Genomic DNA, 21,834 nt, shown 5'->3' with positions numbered 1-21,834 from the left:
CCAATATTCAACATTCTTAAAGAAAAGAACTTTCAACCTAGAATTTCATATCCAACCAAACTAAGCTTCATAAGTGAAAGAGAAATGAATCCTTTATGGACAAGTAATTGCTGAGAGATTTCATCATCATCAGGCCTGCCTTACAAGAGCTCCTGAAAGAAGCACTAAATATAGCAAGGAACAACCAGTACCAGCTACTCCAAAAATGTACCAAATGGTAAAGAGCATCAACACAATGAAGAAACTGCATCAACTAATGGGCAAAACATTCAGCTAGCATCAAAATAGCAGAATCAAATTCACACATAACAATATTAGCCTTAAATGTAAATGGGCTAAATGCCCCAATCAAAAGACAGACTGGCAAATTGGATAAAAAGTCAAGACTCATCGGTGTGCAGTATTCAGGAAAACCATCTCACGTGCAAGGACACACATAGGCTCAAAATAAAGGGATGGAGGAAGATTTACCAAGAAAATGGAGAGCAAAAAAAAAGCAGAAGTTGCAATCCTAGTCCCTGATAAAATGGACTTTAAACCAATAAAGATCAAAAGAGACAAAGAAGGGCATTACATAACGGTAAAAGGATCAATGCAACAAGAATAGCTACCAATCCTAAATATATACACACCCAATACAGGAGCACCCAGATACATAAAGCAAGTTCTTAACAACCTACAGAGAGACTTAGACTCCCACACAGTAATAGTGGGAGACTTTAACGCTCCCATGTCAATATTAGACAGATCAACAAGACAGAAAATTAACACGATATCCAGGACTTGAACTCAGATCTGGACTAAGTGTATGTAATACACATTTACAGAACTCTACACCCCAAATCCACAGTATATACATTCTTCTTAGCACCACATTGCAGCTACTCTAAAATCGACCACATAATTGGAAGTAAACCTCTCTTCAGCAAATAGAAAAAAACAGAAATCATAACAAACAGTCTCTTAGCCCACAGGCAATCAAATTAGAACTCAGGATTAAAAAACTAACTCAGAACCGCACAACTTCATGGAAACTGAACAACAGGCTCCTGAATGTCAACTGGATAAACAGTGAAATGAAGGCAGAAATAAAGATGTTCTTCGAAACCAACGAGAATGAAAACACAATGTACCAGAATCTCTGGGACACATTTAAAGCAGTGTCTAGCAGGAAATTTATAGCAATAAATGCCCACATGAGAATCGAGGAAAGATCTGAAACTGACACCTTATCATCACAGTTAACAAAACTAGAGGAGCAAGATCAAAAAAACTCAAAAGCTAGCAGAAGACAAGAAATAACTAAGATCAGAGCAGAACTGAAGGAGACAGAGACACAAAATCCCTTCAAAAAAAGCAATGAATTGAGGAGCTAGTCTTTTGAAAAGATCAACAAAATAGACCACTAGCCAGAGTAATAAAAAAGAAAAGAGATAAGTATCGAATAGATGCAATAAAAAATGATAAAGGGGATATCACCACCTGTTCCACAGAAATACAAACTACCATCAGAGATTACTACAAGTAACTCTATGCACATAAAGCAGTAAATCTAGAAGAGATGGATAAATTCCTGGACACTTACATCTTCCTAAGACTAAACCAGGGAGAAGCTGAATCCCTGAATAGACCGATAACAAGGGCTGAAGTTGAGGCAGCAATTAAAAGCCTACCAACCAAAAAAAGTCCAGGTCCAGATGGGTTCACGGCTGAATTCTGCCAGATATACAAAGAGGAGTTGGCACCATTTTTCTGAAATTATCCAAACAATATAAAAAGAGGGAACACTCCATAACTCATTTTATGAGACCAACATCATCCTAATACCAAAACCTGGCAGAGCCACTACTAAGAAAGAAAATTTCAGGCCAATATCCATGACAAACATCGATGCAAAAATCTTCAATAAAGTACTTGCAAACTGAATGCAACAGCACATTAAAAAGCTTATCCATCACGATCAAGTAGACTTCACCTTTGGGATGTGAAACTGGTTTAACATACACAAGTCTATACACGTAATCCACCACATAAACAGAACCAAAGACAAATCCACATGTTTATCTCAATAGATGCAGAGAAGTCCTTTGCCAAAATTCAACAGCCCTTTATGCTAAAAACTCTCAATAAACTAGTTATCAATGGAATGTATATCAAAATAATAATGGCAGTAAATCTTTCTTAAGGTTAATTTAAGAATAAATAAGATAATACATGGAAAGGATTTTGTAGAGGACTAGGCATGGTATGGGTTCAATAAATGTTAGCATACACTCAATGAAAGTAAGGAAATATTCCTGAGAACATAGGTTTTCCTTTTCCATAGCTAGGAAACTTGGCATGGGAATAGACATACATCTACTTAATCTATGTGAGCTACAGCAAGCGTAAGAATTGGTCCAGTGTTGTGATCACTGGTCTATGATCCCAAAGGAAGAATTTTGCCGGAACTCAAATGGAAATTGAAAAATGCCAAAGAGGTCAAGAAGAGAGTGAAGACAAGGTTTTAGAAGCAGCTGATCACGTTGTCAATACATGGGGTTTGGAAAGCTCTCCCAAGGGTCTAGTCACATACAAAATTAATACGGAGGCTAATAGAATATTTAGCGTTGGAAACATTATCTTGAAAACCACATTAAAAGCATAATGTTGAGATTAAAAGAAAATGAGAACGTGTCTACTTTGGTTTCTCATCAAGCCACAGGAAAACATGACCCTCATGAAACCAGAGTGTATGTTTGCAAGAAACCATCTAGAGGAGACAAAATGACAGGTACACCAGATTCAGGAAGAGGTTCCTGAATGCCAGGCCAGATTGGAAGGGAGGGAGGCATAATTAAGTGTTTCAGCCACAGAGCAGGAGTTGATGGAAGTCCAATAAGAGCTAAGTAAACCATCCAAAGAAGTTAGCCTGGATAGGCTGGGCAGAAGGGTAGACTCTAGGACAGAACACAGGCAGAGCATCAGCTGAAGTGCTGAGTGCTGATATTTCCCAAGGCACTCAACAGAAGCCTCTCTGACCTCGCCCACTGTCTACGAAGCCTGTGCAGCTCTGAGCTGGTTCAGAGGAGGACTGAAGTGAAGAATGAGATGAAAAGTAAAGAATATAAGGAACTTAATAAGTGTAAACATAGACTTATAAGGAAATCCACTTTAGATAGAGCAAAAAGTCAATTTTTAGCTCTGCCATTACCTAGCTATAGCTTTTGGAGAAATCACATACCCTTTTTGATTCTCGTTTTCCTCATATATAAAATGGAGCTTAGAATTCAGTGGAAACCGTCATGTCTGACACAATCAGGGCCACCAGTTGGTTAGTCAATCAAAAAACCAGGTCTATTGGGAACAAGTAATAGTATATATTATACTTGAAATCCTTTCTTGAGCACATAAAATGTATTTATTACTCAATATTTTCATAGAAGACTAGGACTTTTCTTGAAATACAGTCCACTGGTTAGAATCCTTCCTTTTTTATGTTTCCAAACCAATATCCATGATGAATTGCCAAAGATTTCTTATTTTCCTTCTTGTTTTTAAACGGACTGAAGTAAGTTTAAGCACAGAATCCTCCTAGACCTTTTTCCCACTTCCATTATCCCACACCTCTTCTCTTATACTTGTCTGGATCATGAGTAATTTGACTACAGTTTGTTTTTTAATTTTAATGACATGCCTTTAAACTGAGTCCTTTCAGATTATTCAATTTAGTTTTTATAGAAACATCTTTCTTTATTTTTTACTCTATTTCATTGATGCATTCATTACTATTCTATTAAGTTATCTAATTGTAATTGCAACTGGTTTGTGAGCAAATGCAACTAGTGTTTGGTAAGCAAAGACCTCAAATGGAGAGAGCAAAAACTGGTGAACATTCAGGAAAACAGCCTCCCTGCTGGCAGTGAACATCCAAACACATACAAAGAGAGTGAAGAACATCAGTTATTTTAGTAAGTCTATTCATGTGAAGATCTGTTAAGAATCCTCCTTAGGAACCTCATAAAATTGTCATGAAAATTGAAGGAAAAGGGAAAGTTGAAGGCTTGTCAAATGCCTCGTTCTTCATAGAAGTTGCTTTGTTTCTTTTTCTTTCTTTCTTCTTCTTTTTTTTTTTTTTTTTTGAGACAAGGTCGGGATTGGCTCTGTCACCCAGGCTGGAGTGGTGCAGTGGTGTGATCTTGGCTCACTACAACCTCTGCCTCCTGGATTTAAGCTATTTTCCCACCTCAGCCTTCCAAGTAGCTGGGACTATAGGCATGTGCCACTGTGCTCAGTTCATTTTTGTAGAAATGGGGTTTTGTCATGTTGGCCTGTCTGGTTTTGAACTTCTGACCTCAAGTGATTAGCCCCAGCTTCCCAAAATACTGAGAGTACAGGTATGAGCCACTACACCCAGCCAGAAGTTTCTTTCTTTTTTTGACTTCAGAAGTCTCCCAGGCTAGCAGAGTGCCTCACAGAATGATGACCCCTGTCCAAAAATGTCATCTTGATAATTGACACTCAAGGCTGTGATTTACATGTTCAGTTCCTTTGTGAATCCTACCTTATTGCTTTAAGACTGATCTTTCCCATGTCAATCTCCCTCACAGGTCTGGACAATCAGTCTTTTCTTCCCATGCTCCAGGGCCACCTTGTTCAAGCTTGACACCCACGACTTTGGCAACGCACAACTTTCTCTGCAGGATTAACTGGGGGAGCACTAATATCAGGCTTCCAGAGAAAATTGCTGGGTAGTTTGCTTTTTTGAAGCCAGTGGCATTTGGAGCTCTGGATGATTTTATTCCAGGCCTATGGAGATATTTATAGCTGATCTTGATGTTCTATGATATTATACAGAATTTTGAAAAAGTCAGATGGGATAAGTGTCCATTCATGTGTCGGGTGCACAAAGAGAACGTTGGGGAGAAGTCATGCTCTTTGTTTGTAATTTACTTTCATTTAAAAGCACCTCATACTGTACAACAAAAGAAAAAATGTGAGGTAGGCAAGTGTGTCTTTTTTTCTGGTGAGTTTAATTTTATTTTTTTCTGGCTCAGCAGAATAGGAACTGCACAAAATCCTGAATGCTCCCTTCCATTCTTCTAGGGAACGTCGTCTCTGATACATTTATTCTGGACAGAGGGAAGAAATATTGAGAGCCCCATGCAATTGCCCACCACATGTCTAGATGCTTAGAGAAAGGGTAAAATTTTGTTCCACCAGCCAAGTGAATTGTATTAGACTTATTTTTTTCAGTACCTGTTTGTTTTTCTTCTTATTTTGTCACATCCCTTCCTTCTTATATGTTTGAGGGATACTGCTTCTCTGGTTCTTTGTGCAAGGGGTCTGGCTGTGCCGCAAAGGGCCTAATACTCTGTGTAAGGCCCTTCCTTTGCCTACCAAAGCCATAGAAAAATTCATTACACATAGCAAAGGAGCAGCCAATGCCTGTTCTTCCTCTTATAAGCTGTGGAAGGGAACTGGAAACAAACTTGAAGGTGGTCACCATCTCTTCTGGAGTGAGAAATAACCTCTTGCATCCAGAGTCTCTTAGGATGTGCTCGAGCATGAATAAAGAATAGAGGAGTTTCTCACAAATGTGTGGCCTGCATGTGTGTCAGCAGAAGAATGTGGTATGTCTCCACTCTGCGCAGAAACAAACCCTCAATGCAGGAGACTTCAGAGATTTTTATGGAGAAAGCAATAAGATATCTGAAAGAGGAGAGGGAAGAAGAGGAAATAGGCATCCAGGCCGCAAATGCAAACTTCATTTCTGACAGCATATGCATGCATTTGGCTGGTGTCAAAGTATGGAAACCAAAGGCTGAGGCCACACATTGAATCCCCCCATTCTTTCCATAGATCTGACTGTGAGCTCACAGAATGAAGCTATCAGTCACAGGATGAAACTGTTGGAGTAACACACCACTACATATGATCTATATTTAAAACATATAAACAAAACACCTGATAGTTTTAAAAAGAGTGTGGCTTCTGAGTAAGAAAACAATCTTCTGAGTGACCCTGAACTTCGTGAGGAGAGCTCATCATGTTTGACCCAAGTTTACCTCTTTTCTGATGGTAGGACATAGCTCTTGGGAACTATATCATCTTAACTCAAAGGGAACACTTTTTTTCCCTATGTGTTCATGACAGTTTACATAAATCAAGGACTAGTACATAAAAATATGGAATGCTTCACAAATTCGCGTGTCGTCCTCACGTAGGGGCCATGCTAATCTCCTCTGTATTGTTCCAATTTTAGTATATGTGCTGGCAAAACCAAGCAGTTATCAAGGATTGCCTAGAAAGAAATAGAATTTTTATGGATCTGGAAAATAACTATTATGGTCTGTGCTTTATGTGGCATGACTGTCTTCTCTTCAGACTTTTCCCAAAAAAGGCCACCTTTAATTTCAAAGCACTTCAGGAACTTATGGATATGTATCATTCTCTGAAGTCCATGGAAAAAAAGCCATACAAGAACAAATATGATGACCTCAGAATGGTCTGCGTTCAAAATTGATTAAATGCTTGTGTCAGTAAGCTCACCTTTACTCTCTTGTACCACCAGTTAATAAACAGATTTTATAATTGTAATAATGGCACAGGTCTATTTCATAATCCTAAAGTGTAGGATTATGAAGTTTTAGATCACAGAAGCTGCCAGGTAACCACGATTCTAACTTCCTTGAGAAGAACTGGCAGAAGCGACCTTTGCACTGCAGATTTCCCAGCATGAATTCCTAGTTACACAAAAAATTTCCAGTCCCATTTGTAACAAAACATGCAGCCAATGTGGGACATGTCTAATTTTGGATGACCTAAAATTGCTAAATGGTTGATACTTCTGTGCTCAACCTGCTATCCTAAAACAGAGGTTCTTTCATTTCAGAAGTTATTTTTAAATTAGTCTTTGGAACTGTGAGATTTGCAGTTTTTGAGTTTGTAGTTTTTAAGTGACTGATTGTGTTTATTTTAGATACTTTTCCTGAAATAAGATCTAACTAGGGGACGGCTGGGACCTGGTCATAATCTCATCTTCTGACAGCAACAGGAAGGATTGACTATATAAATATTTTTCTTGTTTAATAACATGTTGAAACTTTAAGCCTCTTCAGTATCTTTATTATTATGTTTATTATACTAAGCTTTAAATTTAGAGTTAACAGATGTCCTATAATCACTGTCTTAAACTATATCCCTGGCATCCTGTTGAGCACCCATTATGAATTTATTATTTTTAAATAAAGTATTATAATTTATAGTTATATTAAAATAAAACTGGGTGGATTAGATAGACCCTCACTTTGTCTTTCCAACTGGTATCATCTTTCAGTGTGTAAACTGTATGTACAGTAAACAGAATTTTCACTTTAACCTGTGACCAAATGGGAAACAGGATCCATGATGCCCTGTTGCTTCTCACACTTGCCAGATGCACTTGGCTAATTCCTCCATTTTATAGACAGCAAGCAGGGCTCTTATCAACAAAATGCTTGCAGGGTGGTAGAAGCAGCACGTTGTACTGTGGCCTGTGCAATGCCCTGTGAAAAACACTGAAGCCAGAAGATTATGAGTTGGTAGAGTTAGTTAAAATAGGCTGAAAATAAGAAAAATTATAATTAAGATGTCCATGACATATGCCTGGGAAATAGAGGCTGAGAAGTTCCATCGTCAAGGGTTATCAGCAACCAACCGGAAACACTTGCTTAGTGGTTTTGTCAATAATTTTAAGGTAGAATCCTATTATCGCTTCTTATTGTTTGGTAATGATTTTTCACTAGTAAGCCCCTTCGACAACAAAGAGCTAAAAATATTGAAAGTACACATTTAGTTAAAATTAAGGACTGATTTTCTATTTCCCAAAAAAGTTGATAATCAATGTGTGACTTGCGCAGCTTAGTTATGAAATCTTTACCATCCATTATGGGTGCTGCCATGTTGTCACTAATCACATAAAAACTAGAAGATACAAAGTTGCTAAATAAGCAATAATATATACTTCAAAAATTGCCAACTATTAAAAAATGCCCATGGATGCAATTCAATAGGAGCGGAAGCAGAAAGTGTGTTAAATTTTCATTACATGACTTTTCATTTAGATCAAATGATTGTGCCTCTAAATTTATTCTACGCATTTTAGATTCTGTGGTCTCCTGCAAATGATTGAAAAGTGAAAGAGAGCTGTTAGTAAGTTGGTCCTATCATTGAAAGAACAACTTGGCGAACAACTGAAGAATGCCGGTTTTTAAAACCAGTGTTATTGGGGTGATTCTAACAGAAAATCAGTCAAGTTACTTGCAATAATAGCTTAATATTTTCAACCAATTTATGAAATCAAAATAAAGCTTTGAGTGCTTCTTTAGAGACAATGTAACTGCCGTTGCTGTAAATTTTATTGTAAACTACTTTAGTTGATGTTTATTTTTTATTTATTTGAAACGGCCTCTCTCTGTCACCCAAGCTGGAGGACAGTGGTATAATTATAACTCACTGCGGCCTAGAACTCTTGGTCAAAAGTCACTCTCCTGCCTTAGCTTTCCAAATAGCTGGGACTACAGGTGCACGCTGACACACCCCGCCACTTCTTAAATGTTTTTGTAGAGATAAGGTCTGTGTGGCCCAGGCTGGTCTCAAACACCTGGGCTCAAGTGATCCTTCTGCTTTGGACTTCCAAAGTGCTGGGATCATAGGAGTGAGGCTACCACTCCTGTTTTTATTTTTATTATTATTTTAAATTTTACTTTAAAAGTTCAATATTAAGATAAAAGTATTTTAACATAAATTTTGGTGGAGTATAGTATCATGGTAAAAAAGTTCTGCCTCAAGTTCTATCAAGCTGAATCATATTTGAAACTGGTTGTAATGCACACAAAACTCATAGATACCAGTCTGAACATCTTTGATTCTCTAGTGATTGAAGTAGAAATCAAGAGTTGTTAGGTTTACAAATATTTCTTACATAAGCTGAGTAAATGAATTATCTCATATTTGTGAAGAAGCTAATGTTGATTTTTAAAAGAGAAATACTTCATCAAGATAGTATATGTTTTCTTTATGGCCCATCATCAGTTCGATTTTAGAAATGCTGGGCTTGAAGAGCTACTTTGTAAAATTCTTACAATCTTAGTGTCCCACGAAAAAGTAAACTTGTTTTTTTTTTGGTAAATAAGTTCACTAAATTTTGGTTGTCTTTTGTTTAAAATTACTTGGAAATCTTTAATCAAGTTATTCACTGTATCAACTAATACAAAACTTTGTCTTTCAAAGCTTTTAGTCAATTACAGTTGTTAAAAATAGATCACAACTGACAGGACACTAAAATTTATTACTATAGGAGCAGGGAAAGAGTTGCACAAATTAAACATTGAGGGAATGAAAGGTTACAGATTTAATTTTCAAAACCAACAATGGCTATTTGAGTTTATTGACTTCTGGGAAGAATTTTTGTCGGTATCATTATTGTTAATAGAATGAATTTCTATCACTGACCACAATGGAATTAAATTAGAATGTCTATAATTTTTCAGAATTTCTGTCTGATGAAACATTCAACAGAATCAAGTTTTATCTTATAAAATATTTGCCAAAAAGTTATTTAAATGGAGGAAAAGGAATGTGTAAAACTGCTTAGGCTAAATAATTTTAAATAGTATTTAAAACAGAGAAAATCTAATTTAGAAGCAGAGGTCTTATGTCTATCATCCTTATCAATTCTTTCTTTCTCTCTGGAAGGTTTTTGAATTTTCTTTTTGTCTTTGATATTCTTAAACTTCATCATAATGTGTTTGGATGTTGTTTCTTCATATTGGAACTGTAGAAGCCCTTTCAACCTGAGGTGTTTCATCTTCTTTAAATTCTAGAAATCTATTTTCATTATTTCTTCAAATATTTCCTCCTCTTTGTTTTTATTTCCCTTTCCCATAAAGACTTCTATCTTCTGGATGTTGGCTTTCTGTTTCTATCTTCCATATATGTTAGCCTTTCTTTTATATTTTGTATCAGCTTATTCTTTTCTGGTGATTTCTGAGATTGTGTGGTCTTTCCAAATAATAAATTCTTATTTTCACAGGATTTATATGACTACTTAACCCATCTATCATATTCTTTATGTCAGCTATTATTTGGTTCACATTTAATGTTTTCTCTTAATCTTTATCTTACATGGTTATAAAAACGAACAATATGTAGCATTTTTCTAAAAGACTGTTAGATATTGTGATATAAAAAGAAATGTATATTTGGTCTCTGCCCTGGTTTCTGGCACAGAGCCTCTAAAACATTTGCAATTTTCTGAGCGATAAGGATACTAAGTGTTTTTCTCTCCCTTATATTTGGTGTTTGAAGATGGTTCCTGACACAGATCCTAATCCTTTTGAATTTCCTGGGTGATAGGAATGTCTTTTTATGAATGTGGCAACTCTTGGTGGGCTCCTGGATGGGGACTGATTACCAGAAAGAAGCCATGATGAGAAGCTTAGAACCTTTAGTCCCTTCTCCTGCTCCTTCAGGAAGGGAAGAGGGACTGAGAATTTAGTTAATAATTGCTCAGGCCTATATGATGAAGCCTTCCTAAAGATCGCTGTAACTATAGGGTTCAGAGAGTTTCCAGGTTGGTGAACATGTGGAGGATATGGGAAGGCGGTGCACCCTAAGAGGGCATGAAAGCTATGGAACTTTCCACATATCTTGCCCTGTGCATCTCTTCCATGTGGCTGTTCACTAGTGTCCTTTTATAATAAACAGGTAAATGTAAGTAAAGTGTTTCTCTGAGTTATGTGAGACATTTTAGCAAATAATTGAACCCAAGAAGAGGGTTGAGGGAACCTCTGATTTATAGCTGGTGGGTCAGAAGCATAGGTAGGACATCCTCAGATCTGCAACTGACATCTGAAGTAGGGAGCAGTCTTGTGGGACCGAGTCCTTATTATGTGGAGCTTGCACTCATTCTAGTTAGTGTCAGGATTGAATTGAATTGCAGGATGCTCTGCTGGTATTGGAGAATTGGTTAGTGTGGGGGGAAAAAAGAAAACCCACACATGTGGTCACAGCAGTGGTCTGTGTTTTCCGTGGAATACTATTCCGCCACTAAAAGGCACGAAATAATGTCTTTTGCAGCAACTTGAATGGAGCTGGAGGTCATTACTCTAAGTGAAGTAACTCAGGAATGGAAAACCAAACATCAAATATCGTATATGTTCTCACAAGTGCTGCGTTGGGGGCTATGCTATGAGGGTGCAAAGGCATAAGAATGACATAATGGACTTCGGGGACTCAGGGTGGGGTGGATGGTTAGGAGGGAGTGAAGGATAAAAGACTACTTATTGGGTGCAGTGTATGCTGCTTGGCTGATGGGTTCACTAAAATCTCAGAAATCAGCAGTAAAGAACTTACCCATGTACCCCCAAAACTATTGAAATAAAAAAAGAAGTGTTCTGTGTTGAGAGAATAATATATGAAAACAGTTTTTCCCCCTCCTATTTACAGATTGTATACATGTAGTTAGTTTTCAGGAAACACATATAGATCTAATTTAATACTCTAATTACTCCTTTTAAATTCATATTGTTTTATCAATCTTTGCCCCCTTTTTGTGTAATTTAGGCTTGAAGAGAATAATTCTTTTGCTGTGAATAGTGGGTTGAGAGTTACGTGCCCCGAAAAGATATCTACAAGTCCTTGCGCCTGGCACCAATGAATGTGACCTGGTTTGGAAATAGCGTCTTTGCAGATATAATCAAGTTAGGGTCATACTGGATTAGTGTGGCTCCTAAGTTTAAAAGCTGGTGTTTCTCTAGGAGAAAGAAGGGGGTTATTTGCATACAAAGACACGGGGAGACAAAGAAAGAAGGCCGTGTGAAGACTAAGTCAGAGATTGGAGTGATGCATTTAAAAGCCAAGCAATGTCAGCAGTTTCTAGGAACTACCCAAAAGAAGCAAGAAAGAATTCCTCCATAGAGCCCTCCGTGGAAGCGTGGCTTGGCATGACTTTGAGCTTCCAGAACCCAGAAACAATACATTTTTTTAAGCCACTTAATTTGATTTGTTATGGCAGCCTTAGGAAACACCATGGAAGGAGTTTTTAATAGTCAAAAGCCCTTCCAAGCCATACACAGATTGGCTTGGAAGGGCTTAGTTTCAGCAGGTTTGCATACAATAGAACTCCCTCAGGTTCTGCTCATCTTTTATTTCTCTGTGGAGAGAAACTTCATTACTTACTTAGATCTTACCAACATACAGGCTTTGGTTTTTTTTATTAAAGTTTCTTTCATACCTCCAGTTTTTTTCTAGTTATTTTTTTTGTTTTGTTTTTAGTGTTCTCTTGTCTTTCATCATTTTTCTGACACTTTATCTGAAGGAAAAGGTAGAAAATTATAAGCACTGTGTCAGAACATAGGTAGTAGGAAAAATCGGCCTGAGTGTCTGATTCATCTGCATAGTGCCTGTCACAGACAGGGTGGTAAAAAAGAGACAAACAAATTTAAAAAACACTCATTGTATTGAATTTCAAGTTAGTAGGGTGTCTGTATACTCACAAAAGTATAAAACTACATGAAAAACTATGTGATATTGTCTTTTTGTAATTACCAGGACATGATTTCCCTTGTTTCAACTTAAGTCTGTAATTGAATTTGTGTTCTTCAAAACACATACCACATAGCCCCTTAGCAGTCTGCAGATAGGATTAGATACAAGTTTGTTTTTGCGGCAGTGTGTAGTCACATAATCATAATCATTAATAATAGTACTTTCAGCATTACTGTAATGATTTTATCATTTGTTAACATTTTTACACATATATTATTAACCTTGTGGATTATTTATCATATTTGATTTAACTTAGCTCTCATCTAGGTATAGAAACCAAGACCCAAAAGTATTTAGAAACTTAAATCTAATTCACAGAGTCCACATTCAAGGACCTGTACAACACAGTACTTCAACAAAATGTTGAGAACTATAAGAGATACCAAGAGAGTCATATGTGTCTTTTTGCCGCAATTCTGGTATATATCATGCACTATTGTTAATGTAGAAAAGATTTTATTTTTCATACCCCAAAAGTCTGTCCTATATGTTTTGCATTATATAAAAAAGTGTACTACTGCCAGTAGACTAATTGGGAGAACTCCAATTGGGTGATGAGCTGTAGCACTTTTTGCAGAAAATAAGAAATAATCTGCTCAGATTTCTCTGACAGGGTAGCCAAAATGAGACAATCACTTTGGCAGTGATGGACAAAAAAAAAAAAGGAAACTTAAAAGAGACTTTAAAAAGTTCTTATTTTTAGTGACATTATTGATAATGTAGATAAGTTGCATTTGTAACTTTAAAGAAATTGAAGAGATAGAAGACTGTAGTGGAAGAAATGTTGGGTCAGTACTCATTTTGAAAAATGCTTCCAAGAAATACGCTCACATTATTAACACATTGACAATCATCATTAGTCGGACACCAATTATTGGTACTATATTAGCTTATGACATGAATTTGAAATATTTTATTACACCTTGGAAGTTATTGAATCATAAATTGGTTTTCCATTTGAATTTTGTATAGATTAAAAGTACTTTCATACTTTTAATTTTTAAAATTTTATATTCCAAATTTTCTTATGCTAAAAACAACACCTACATCCTTACTATTGATTGCCTTCTTTCTTAGTGATGACCAGACCAGTGAAGAGGAAAAATAATAAAAATGGTATCAATACAAACATGAACTGATGCAGTGAAAATGCACATGATAAGATGAGCTGCGTGAGAGGGGTATCAAACAAGTTTATTTTTGTGGCTCCAGCCTACCTTGCATTCCAGTAGCCCAGAACTTGCCCATCGGACTATTTGCATTTTTCCCATTATGTACAATTTTTCATAAATCTAAATTTTTACTATATTCTTTGCCCATTATGTACAATTTTTCATAAATCTAAATCTTTACTATACAATAACTTTCAATGAAACTGAATTTGCTAAGGCCTACTATGAATTTTCCTGAAGACATATATATTCAGAGCTGTGAAGGTTTAACTGAACCTTTCCTTTTATGGCATACTGCCATCATATACCTGTACAATGCTGAGATGTTAGCCAGAATTGCTGTCTTAAAGTATTTTCTAGGATTATGCCATAGTGAAAAGGAAGAATAAGCTCATATGTATGAGATTTTTCTATATTACTCTGATGACTGCCTTCGAGGAAAAGTCCAAACTCATCCTATTCAGGATTCTGAAAAGATCAGTGTTACAATTATATTATAACATCAAACATACTAACTTGCTACTTACAAGGAGTTTGAAAAAGAGAAAAATGCAAAAAAAATTTTTTGTGAAAAATTATTGCACATGTCATTGATAAATTCAACCAAACTATAAACAGAGTGTTTATCTTTAATCGGTATAATTTGCCAGAGAAGTGGCATTACCCTGATTTAAAAAATTAAATTTCTTTTCAACTTAACTGCTTTTGTTTAGTTGCAAGCTTAGTGTACTGATTGCTTTTGTTTGTCTACATTGTACTGAAAACTAAGAAAATGAACCCATACTTTTCACAGGCACTGCTACCTGAATTCCTTGTCAATCACTGAGGAAAATGCATCTTAAACCATTCTCTCTCATCACTTCTTCATGGTTAAATGTATACACATTGTAAACTGGGAATAAAAATCTTTTGGGGTGTGATTTAGTAAATGTAGAGGATTCTTATTCATGAAATAATGTCTTTCTGAAATTGGTAAACAAATAATATGTCATCACACAAACAATGCTAGGAATATTTGTTTAATAAATAACATTTATAGGTAGATTTTCAAAGAGTATTTTAAGAAAAATTTCTTTGTAAATTTAACCTTATTTTTGCTGATACAGAATTTTCTGATTGGATTTGCATAATAAATATTTTCTTATGTAAATTTATATTATAGACCATGATTCTGTCTACTTCTACCTGAAAGAAAAAGTGCTCTATAGATTTTATTTATTTTTCTCAATCCTGCTGTCCAAACCATCCTGATATTTCTTCAGTCTTAGACTTGCATGAGCCCTGGAGAAAACGTCTGGATTCTGGGTTGCTGTGTCACACACAGTCCACTTGCAGGATGACAGAGGAAGAATGAGTCATGATCTCTGCAAGTGCCCATCAAGAACTGCCTGACAGGTCTGGAAAGCATTCACCCTAGGGCCTTTCATGTCCTTCTTAAAATTGGATGCAGAGAAAATGAGTCATAGTGAAGAACAGGCTCTATAAAAAGCTTTTCTAGCCTTGGTATCAGACATAACATTTGATTTCATGGAAGAGGAATATAATAACATAGTGGTTAAGAGCATGGGCTTTGGGATCACATAGCTCAAAGTGCAGATCCGACACAGCCATTTAACTTTGGGCTATTTGCTTAACCTTTCCTTAGCCTTCATTTCCTTATCTGTAGTAGAGCTCTGAAACAATACCAACCTCTTAGGGTTGTTCTGAAAATTAATGAGATAATGCACAAAACAACTTAAAATATCTGGCACCATGTAGTAAGAACTGAATGAAGAGTGTCTGTTTATTGTTGCTCTGATATCATTATCATTCACGGACAGAGGAAAATACAGGAGAAATAGAGTCCCTCACATTCTATGATTAGAAACATATGACTGACAAGAAGTGCAATTCAATATTTGTTATGAATTAGAGTACTAAAATTAAGGTACTATCTAGGCCCTTTTGTCCTAGTAAAGCTCCTTGATACTCATATATATGCTACTAATATAATTCATATTGTAGAGTAAAAGCAACAATTTTTATTGGGGTAATAAAAACACCACTATTCTAGAGGCTGACTGACTTGACTGAAATACACAGTTTGCAAGTTTTCACATCAGCTCAAAGTAGTATTTCTCAGAGTAAGCAATGTTCAGATGCACAGAAGTGGTTATTGGCTTCTGAGCAGTGAATGTCTTGAGCATCTTATTTCCTTAGGTATCCATATGGTGAAGTGTCTCTAAGGAGACACCTTTACCACTTACGCAGTCTTTCACTGGCCTAAATTTCATCTGTAAATGACATAGTTTAGATAACAGAGGCAGCTTTTCCTTTTATTTTTGTTTCTTATTGCATTTTAAAGAATGTCGAGGAAAATAGTGAGGTATCTGTGAAAAATTTTTAAATATTCATAATGTCTAATCCCTCAATATACCTTTTCTATTATGATTTGAGCATCTCTGCGGGAGGTCATTTTGGCTAATAATATCGTGTTCTAAGGTTCATCATCTCTGCTCTCAGAAGGTGATGAAAATGGCTGGGAAAGAATGTAAAATGTGTTTGAGTAATAGAGGATTTAGGATAAAGTATCTCTATGAAATTTTGACTGTTAAAAATATGGTTCAGGCAAAAATAGACCTGTTCTTTCTGTTCAGCAATTCCAATTTCGTTTTTAAAAAACTAAGGTTATTGGAAAGTACCATACATAGTTTTACATTTTTGCATAATATGCACTATCTCAATGCATGACTATTAGGCAATTTATATTTCTCAGAAAAGCTATCTGGTCTTGTCTAATATTCATTGATGAAATTAATTTAATATAAAAGTCCTGAATTTTAAAGTCCTTTCCAGAGTTATTTTTGCAGAAATCATCTTCAGGACTGCTGTTGTGACAGCTATCACAAGACCGTATGATATAGCTCAGAGTAAAAAGCATTAGCCTTTGAGATTAAGCTGCTTGGTCAATGAGAAGGTCTTATGTATTTGGAAATCTGGCTGAAAACTTAATGCAGAATTTGAACTGTTTCTGATGAGTTTCGCCTGGCCCTTTTGGCTGACAATTCATCATGTCTACTACCTGCATCATTCAAATTTCTTTTGAAGGAGGACATTGATAAATGTTTTTATAACTTAATATCTTTGTCATAGCAGTGGTAGCCAAAAATCATTGACCTGGTGACTGGAAATAAATGACTTTAGAAATATGTTCGTATCTGATAAAGGTTTCAACATTGGGCCATTGGCATTGAATAGTTTAGTTCATGTGTGCATATATGTACATACATGTACATGTGTGTTTTCTACATAACCTATATAGACATATATATCTGAATTTCTATTGCTTTTTAAACTTTAATACCCCTCACATAATTATTTTGACCTATATGTCTCCTAGATCAGCAGTGTTCAAATTTGACTTTGATGACGCATTTCATCAACAAATATTTTAAAACAAATGTCCTTTCTCTTTGTATTTATTTTACAAATGATTTGTAGGACACTAAGATGTATGTTACTAAGCAGAGGAAGATCAATTACAAAGGATATTTCACTTTTCCTATCAACACTGTAGAAAAGCTTATACATTTTTTTCTATGTGATTCAAAAATTTTGAAAATTTCTATTTTATATTTTGTAATAAATTATTTCAAAGCTCTGGTCTCGGCTCCTTTTATTTTGTTGCTTGGTTTTAGTGGCTATTGCAATGGATGTAGCTGATGGTCTGCGTTTATTCTCCTTTCCTTCAAATCTTATAATAGGTACTTCGAGTCAGCACAAATATGTTTAATTAACCAACAAAACCTTAGCCTCAAGGAAATTTGGAAGATTAAATGTTCAGTTTATTAGGGTTTGCAGCACAATAAAATATGCTTGAGATGAAACTGTAATGATGAAATAGGTCTGTTGACACGGAGCCCACTCAGTGGGCTCTGCGACAGACACAGATCCAAACTCCATCTTTTTATGTTTTCTGCTGGTTTCAATGATGTCGACACTAAATGGTGTTAGAATATTAGAAATTCCTTACATTATGTAGAGGAGGAATACAGAGACATAAGGAGGTAAGACTTTCTTTTTTGACAGAGTCTTGCTCTATTGCCCAGCTGGAGTGCAGTGGCATGATCTTGGCTCACTGCAACCTCTGCCTCCCGGGTTCAAATGATACTCCTACCTCAGCTTCCCAAGTAGCTGGGATTACAGATGCCCATCACCACACCTAGCTAATTTTTGTATTCTTAGTAGAGACAGGGTTTCACCATGTTGGCCAGGCTGATCTCAAACTCCTGACCTCGTGATCCACCCACCTCGGCCTCCCAAATGCTGGGATTACAGGCAGGAGACACCGCACCTGGCCGAAGATAAGACTTTTTAATTGATTTTTGCTGGGAGACTCTTTTGTATTCACCTTTACCATGTAACCAGAATAGGGCCCAAGGACACTCCCTTAACCAAAGGCTGGAAATATATTGGCTATGTAAGTACGCATTTTTTTGAAAAGTGCTTGAGAAGAAATGTTATCTTTAGTAGGCCTATGATGAAGACCTTGAAAAATTCTGGTTTTGGAACAAGCTCCCCAGTTTAGGGTATGATGAAATCTCCAGTGTCAGTAATTAATCGCCAGAAAAAAAGCAATCTTTTGCTGAAAAAAATAATAGGGTAGAGTTATAAACACAAGTCTGACCCATAGGAATCTTTGTTAGTGCTTAATTGAGCATGAGATTCCCCTGGACTCTAGCAAATGGATGCTTGTAAACTCTTGCTTAAACTATACAGCCCCAAACAAGCAAGCACATCTAGATCTAGGAATGAAGCTATGGGTCGAGTCACTTGACTGAAAGTCATTGTCACGCTTTCAATTCCAAGATGTGAACCAGTTCATAAATCCTTGCAGAACAACACTGAGACATTGAAACAAGTACATACACGTTGTACAAGTTTTCTTCTTTGCTTTCTCAAAGACATCTGCAGCCATTGATTAGAACAATTGGGGAAAAAATACCGAATAGTTGTAGGAGTTATTGACCACTGCTATTGAACTATGTAAATCTCTGAGGACATAAAACATAACAGTGGGGGCTTTTAAAGATCAAAGGTTAAGTGGAGTTGGGGCCCAAGTCTGTCTGACACTGGGTCCCAGTGTCTTCAAATATACCCAGAAATGCCCAGCCAAGCCCTTCCCATTTAACTTGCTGAAACTATGAGAGATAATAAAATGATTATTGTTCTTTTAAGCCACTAAAATATAGAGTGATTTGTCCCACAACAAGATAATCCAAACCCCTGGCGAGATACTTACCTGTCAAAGGTGGAATACAGACACAATGGAAATGATTATGCCTGGTCTCTGAAAGCCTGGCTGTAACAGGCAAACTTGGCTGCTGCAGATTTCCTACAATAACTCTTCTGACAAAAGAAGTGAAGACTCTTATGGTAGGAAGAGTCAAACATACAAGTTTGGAATTACACTTCTAACTAGAAAAGTTGAATTTAAGCAATACTGAACCCAAGGTTAATTTTAGCCAACATCCAAAAATATAAATGCATCGGAAATATAGATTTTCTTCCCGTCTGGGAGAATAATAGGAAACTATTGTGAACCAATCAGGTGGTGATTTAAATAATGTCTTTTGTTCCAGGTGCAATCTCTTTTCTAAAGTAAAAGACTCTGCTTGCTCCTTGCTATGTACCAGTTATTTTTCCAGAAAAATATATATAATTATGCTAATAAATAGGGTACTAGAAACAATCTACTTTCACCTGAAAGGCATAGCAGTATTCTTTTGCAATATCACCTCAGGGCAAGGCCAACTATCCTACAGAATGTCATAATCTAAACCATGATTGTTCCATCATTCCACATCACTCTGGCCCTCTATATTAATTTCATGCTACAGCACCTCTTCAGCAGACGTTAGTAGATACCCTTGATACCTGGTTTGGAAGATTGTATTTTCCCCAAATGGCTCAGCTATTGGGTCGCCTTTTATAACTGCTTCAACGAGAAGAGCACATCAGAAGGGGTTCTGAGTCCTACAAGGTCAGGTTATTACATTAGTCTGTTCTCACGCTGCTAATAAAGAAATACCCAAGACTGGGTAATTTGTAAAGGAAAGAGGTTTAATTGACTCACAGTTCTACATGGCTGGGGAGGCCTCACAATCATGGCGAAGGCAAAAGAGGAGCAAAGTCACATCTTACATGGTGGCAGGCAAGAGAGAGCTTGTGTAGGAGAATTCCTCTTTACCAAACCATCAGATCCATCAGATCTTGAGACTTATTCACCATCACAAGAACAACATGGGAAAGACCCATCCCCATGATCCAATTATCTCCCACTGGGTCCCTCCCATGAAATGTTGCAATTACAGGAGTCACAGCTCAAGATAAGATTTGGGTGGGGACACAGTCAAACCATATTAGTTATGCAAGAGCAAATGGCTTTCATTTTATTCAGTAGAATCTTTGTGCTTGATACTTCCACCTGTCATATAAACAGAAAGATAGTCCCGCTGGAGGGAAGTGGAAGGATTATACAGAGTGTCCTGAGATTCTATGAAGAGAGAAATGCCCGGCCTTCCTCCAGATGCCTCAGCTCCTCATCTTTCTCTGACCACAGCTACAGCAGAGGCCCTGAGTCACAAGTACCCAGCCAAGACCTTCTCATTTGACGTACAGAAAATAAGGAGAGGTAATACAATGATTGTTGTACTCTTAAGCCACCACAATTTGGTGATTTGTTATAGACCAATAGACAACCCAAACACCCGTTGAGGTACATGCCTGTCAAAGATGGAATACAAACACAACAAAAATGTATGTGCCTGTTATCCCTGAGAAATTTCTGTCACTCCTACAGTTCAGGGCATGTCAGAATATTACATCTAAAGGGAAAGACAAGTTTCTAAATTTTGCACAACTCTTACCACATAAAACAGGAACTCTGAGGCTTTTCAAGGAAACAGTTTATCACATTTGGGAGCAGCTAAACCAGGCTCCATTTTAAGCACCTCTATTTACTTGTTGGACTTTATGTCACAGCTGACCCACAGTTTTCAAATTCTCTAGGGTAAATCAAGATACTCTAGGGATATTGTGGAAAGTCCCATTAAGATAAATTAAGATAATCATGGTGCAGGCCTTTTGGGTTTTGGAGAAGAGTTGTACTTTCTTCCAAAAATACTTATTTATTTATTTTTTGAGACGGAGTTTCGCTCTTCTTACCCAGGCTGGAGTGCAATGGCGTGATCTCGGCTCACCGCAACCTCCGCCTCCTGGGTTCAGGCAATTCTACTACCTCAGCCTCCTGAGTAGCTGGGATTACAGGCACGCGCAACCATGCCCAGCTAATTTTTTTGTATTTTTAGTAGAGACGGGGTTTCCCCCTGTTGACCAGGATGGTCTCGATCTCTTGACCTCGTGATCCACCCGCCTCGGCCTCCCAAAATGCTGGGATTGCAGGCGTGAGCCACCGCGCCTGGCCCTTATTGTTTTCTTCAGAAATAGCCCATGGCGTGTTATTAAGTCCTAGGGATATCAATGTCGATGCAAATCGAGCTTTCATCATAAATGGTATCCTGTGACCCACTGAGCCATAAATTTGAGAAGCTGATCATTGTGAATTAGAAAATTAGATTTCAGCAGGTACTGAAAGCACCAGAATATTGCATGGTCATTTGGCACACACTCTTAATGCAGCCACTTTTGCTGCCATGTGTACAACTCCCTCGCCCTCCAACTATGTCCTCACGGGGACAGAGAAAAATAGTCCAGCCTGACGTACAATGAGCTAGAACCAGTCTGAAGTGGGAGGTTGCAGGTTTATACCTTACCTGAGCGATATCCCTGAAGTGCAGCGATGAAGGGAAATTCTCCCAGTAGTCAGAAAGTCAGGTGATACATCTGGGTCGCCCACTTTGCCCAGAAGGAGACACAAGCACAGGTGTAGCCTGAAAGCTGTAAAAAAGAAGATTCAAGGACTAGCGTCAGTGGAAAAGAAGCAGAAAAGGAGTATGTGAATGGAAGTCTAAAAAGTGACCCAGAGCATGGGAATATTTATATTCTATGTACATTTTCTCCAAGGGAATTCCTGGAGGTTCTTGAGACCATT

At 37.0% G+C, this 21,834-nt stretch overlaps 1 non-coding gene across 1 annotated transcript; it reads right to left on the bottom strand.

Annotated features, from left to right (window-relative positions):
* Positions 1–6,161: 6,161 nt before the first annotated feature.
* On the bottom strand, positions 6,162–6,269 carry LOC118154227 (U6 spliceosomal RNA). The gene has a single exon (XR_004744119.1). It is a non-coding gene; the product is annotated as a U6 spliceosomal RNA (small nuclear RNA).
* Positions 6,270–21,834: the final 15,565 nt, after the last annotated feature.

The sequence above is a fragment of the Callithrix jacchus genome, chromosome 5 (genome assembly GCF_049354715.1).
Source record: "Callithrix jacchus isolate 240 chromosome 5, calJac240_pri, whole genome shotgun sequence".
Lineage (NCBI taxonomy): Eukaryota > Metazoa > Chordata > Mammalia > Primates > Cebidae > Callithrix > Callithrix jacchus.
Note: the sequence above shows the minus strand (reverse complement) of the source record. Positions and strands in the feature narration are given on the sequence as shown.